The sequence below is a fragment of the Cicer arietinum genome, chromosome 7 (genome assembly GCF_000331145.2).
Source record: "Cicer arietinum cultivar CDC Frontier isolate Library 1 chromosome 7, Cicar.CDCFrontier_v2.0, whole genome shotgun sequence".
NCBI lineage: Eukaryota > Viridiplantae > Streptophyta > Magnoliopsida > Fabales > Fabaceae > Cicer > Cicer arietinum.
In genome coordinates this window covers 21,786,707-21,791,256 of record NC_021166.2, presented here as the reverse complement: position 1 = coordinate 21,791,256, position 4,550 = coordinate 21,786,707, and positions in this window count along the sequence as shown.

Sequence of the window (4,550 nt, the reverse complement as noted above, 5' to 3'; positions counted from 1 at the left end):
CCTATTACAGCGCTTTTTTTAAAGAGCGCTGTAAAAGACCTCCTTATTTTACTTTTAAAAGCCTATTACAACGCTTTTTTAAAGAGCGCTGTAAAAGACCTCCTTATTTTATTTTTTGAAAGTCTATTACAGCGCTTTTTTACAGACTTTTTAAAGCGCTTGTCCAAAAGCGTTGTAAAAGACCTCCTTATTTTTTTTTAAAAACCTTTTTACAGCGCTTTTCCAAAAAGCGCTCTAATAGGTCCTTTAATTATGTGAAATCAAAGTATTTTACAGCGCTTGTCAAAAAAGCGCTGTTGTATCCTCCGTTATTTTTAAAATATCATACAACAGCGCTTGTATTTAATAAGCGCTATAAAAGACGCGCTATAAAATGTCATTTTTGGCGTAGTGTCCTCCATCTTTTTCCTCATCAATCAAATACGGTATAAAGAATATATAAACTACATTATTTCGGTTTAATTTTTTTCAAGAACTTAAAATTACCTTATTTTTATTTTCTACGGACTAAATTGAATTTCATAGTTTTTTTCAAGAATTAAAATGAATTTTCTCTTGAAATTGATACAAAAACTCATAGAAAATGTCATATATTACTACTATGTAGCCATGTGAACTCCACATCTCTCCTGCCACATAGCATATTAGCAGCATTTACAAGTCGAAAAATAAAAATATTTTTAACTCTTTTTTGTTTGTTTGTTTATTTACTCATTTTTTAATGCATATTTGTTATATTAGTTTCTCATAACTATTTATTTAGTGAGATAAGCTACATCAGCTAACTGCCGCATCATTATTTTCAACTTTTTTGCTATATTATTCTTTACTAATTAAAATATTTGATTACTTTACACATATTAAAAAATATATATAAATAAAAGAAAAATAATATAAATTTTATTAAGTTTTTTTCTTAAATATTAATATATTATTAATGTTACAAATATATACTAAAAAATATTGCATTAAAAGTAATGCAAGTAATATTAATTAAATGGTAAAATTGAAAAGAAATATATTTAAAAATAGAAATAGTCAATTATTTTATAGTTTTTTATTTTTTATAAATGAATCAATTATTTTTAAACGAATAAAGTATTTAACTGTCACATCAATATTTAACATCTATTAATTAATATATATATATATATATATATATATATATATATTTATATATATTTTAAGAACTAAGTTGGAGAACAACTAACTCAAAATCAATAATCCATATAAAAACAAAATCCTTAACATCACCTTGAAAATTATTTCAAAGATATATATATATATATGCTCTGACAATGCATTTTTTGTACAGAATGGATAATTGATCTTTAAATAATGCTTGGACGATGTATTTTTAGAGTTAGCTTTGATAGTATCGTCTACAATTACATTAGCTGAAAAAAATGATTTGTTATAATTATCATAAGAATCAAATATAAACTCATAATCAACAGTAAATGATCGAACGTTTATTTAGTTGCATACTTATATAAATATAATTTTTATAATAATAAAAGAGTATTCACTGCTTATGTAATATTAAAAATCATAGACAATAATTATGATAATATTTTAGGGATGGAAATTTATAATATGCATATTGCACCCACAACTTAAAAATTATGGATCCGACACATCATATATATCTTAAACACAAGTGTTATTCCTTTCGGTTAGTTAAATTAATGACTTATAAATTTTAAAAAATAAATGTGTTTAGTTAATAAATTTTATATATTTAAATATATTTTTTATTAATAATTTTTAGACTAAATAACAATGGTTAAAAAACTACTATTTTTTTTCTTTCTAAAGTCTTATGCGGATGATGGAACTGGGCGGTCTGAGCTCCCATAGACCAGCCCACGCCAATCTTTTATTTGGATTAATATTTTTTAGAAGCATTATTTGGATTAATTGATCTATATACTAAAATGATACAATTATTTTTTAACTTGTTTTTTATGGTTTAGTCTATGCTAATTAAGACAAAATAGATTGCCCATTCTAACATCTCTAGTCACAATTGGAATCTGAGTGTTGTGGTCCATGACAACTTGATAAAAAGCATGTAAGAAGGAAATGAAACATCATTCATTAATTCAAGAGAGTTGACTTCAAGGCCTATTTGCTTCTTCTATTGCTTTACATTATACTCTAATCAAAATTAAATATCCATATAAATAAAATTAATAATTAAAAGTTGTTAAATTATATTACAGATTTAGTTACAGTTTTAGTTTCTTATTCTTATTGATTTATAAAAATGATATTCATTTATTAAAAGTCAATATTTTTGAACTTTTTTTCTAATTTTTTAACTAAAAATTATGATGTGCGATGTTTCAAATAACGTGACATATGATGATTAACATATATAAAATTAGAATAAAATATCGTAAAAACTTCGATTTCAACTTTGAATTTTTTTATATTTTTAATTTAATTAATGATATATGAATAATTTATACATCTAAATAGTTTTATATCATATAATTATACATCACGTCATTAAAAATATGTTAAATTATTATTATTTTAGTTTAAAAACCTAGAGAAAAAATCAAAACTATCAATTTTTAAAATATAAAGATCAATTATGTAAATTAATAATAATAATAATAATAATAATAATAATAATAATAATAATAATAATAATAATAATAATAATAATAATAATAGAGGAATCAAAAATATAATTAAACTTATATTATATCTTTATTTTTGCTATATTTCATTTTAAATGGTGTATATTAAAATAATAATTTTAGCTATATCTAATGTGAGTAATTATTTAACTAGATGGAAAAAATGCAACTTTCCATTGTTGCCTTAAAGATCATCTTCATCATGACCTCCATATAATATAATAATAGTAGATTTGAAAAAGAACAAAATAAAACTTCCACGTCAACTATCGAAGATGTTGTTTTCGGGTACACATAATTTGACTCGTTCATGGTTTCTTTATAATGTCAATTTCAAAATAAAAAATGATAAAATAAAATAACATTGAATTGAAAATTCAAACCAACAAATTTTTTTTTTATAATTATTATTTTTGTTTTAAAATTAACATATCACCTTCAATAGACATAAACATTATTTCAACAATTATCGACTACCACTTTTAACCACCACCGCCGCTATCGACCACTTCCACTGTTACTACGAACCCACATATGACCATCCCCTCTGATCATCGTTAGCACCATCGAACACCACCTTCGGACACTCGTAACCCACCACCACGACCATCATTGACCACCTACCTCCCACCACCATCGACCACCCACCTTCAACCACGATCCTACTATCGGCACCATCATCGTCCACCACTACAATTACTATCGATCGCACTCCGACAACCTCCTTCAACTATCAATTGTCTCTTTTTATCAACGCAACCACCTTCGACGACTGATTTTCATCAGGTGTTTCACGTGTGTACAAAAATAAATATCTATATATTATTACTAATTTATGTATTAGTGCTTCAAGGAGGATACAAAGTCGTATACCACGATATAAAACATACATTCTCACACTTAGTGCACGATAAATGGTGGGAGGGGCACTAGTACAAAATTGAAAGAATTATTAATACACTCAATTTCCTTCACAATATCTATTCGATATAACTTAGCTCATAACAATTTAGCCGTTTTAAAAAAACATGTTCATAACAAAATTTAGTAGCCAAATTAATCCCAAAAAGTTTAGAATTTTTAATACATTCAATTTGGTCCTTCAAATATCTCTTCGATCTATTCCAATAGTCATATATTCTTGACCGCACTATGACATATGGTATATTTTAATAGACATTTAAATTAGTCTTATTTTGCCAATATTCATATAAACCTTCTTTTAATCTCTATAAACATCATAATTGAATGTTTAGGGCATTAAAAAAATGCACAATAGACAAAAAATTGTATTGTGCTTCTCTTTTTAAATTATCAACATTCCATGTGAAATCATAACATTATGTTGTCAAGGTATTTATTGATTTACTATTCTTATGCTTACGTGAATATTCTATGATTTCTGTCGCGTCCGGTTTGTCCGAGAAGAAGGAGTCGCCACCAATTTTATTTTTATTAAAGGAAAAATTGGATAAAACCTAAAATAATATTTTTGAATCAAAAATTTGGATTCGGGAGTCGATTACGAGTAAGGAATTATTAACACCCTACGACGGCCGTTAAAACGGTTACCCTATAATTAATTATATACAAACTATTTATTTATTTATTTATTTTTACCCCAAAAAAAATAATAAAAAATTAAATTATTTACATTAATGAAAGAAGAAAAAAATATTTGTTTTATTAATTTGGTTTGACAAGGGTAAGACCTTACTCCTACGTATCCCCAGGTGCAATAGGGAAATCAAAACACACGTAGTTCTTAGGTAGAAAATATTTATGTGTTGACCGATTTTATTATTATTTTTATTTATATATGTATCAAAAAATAAAAATAAAAATGTAATAATAGTAATAATGATGATGATAATAATAATAATAATATTTATTCATGGA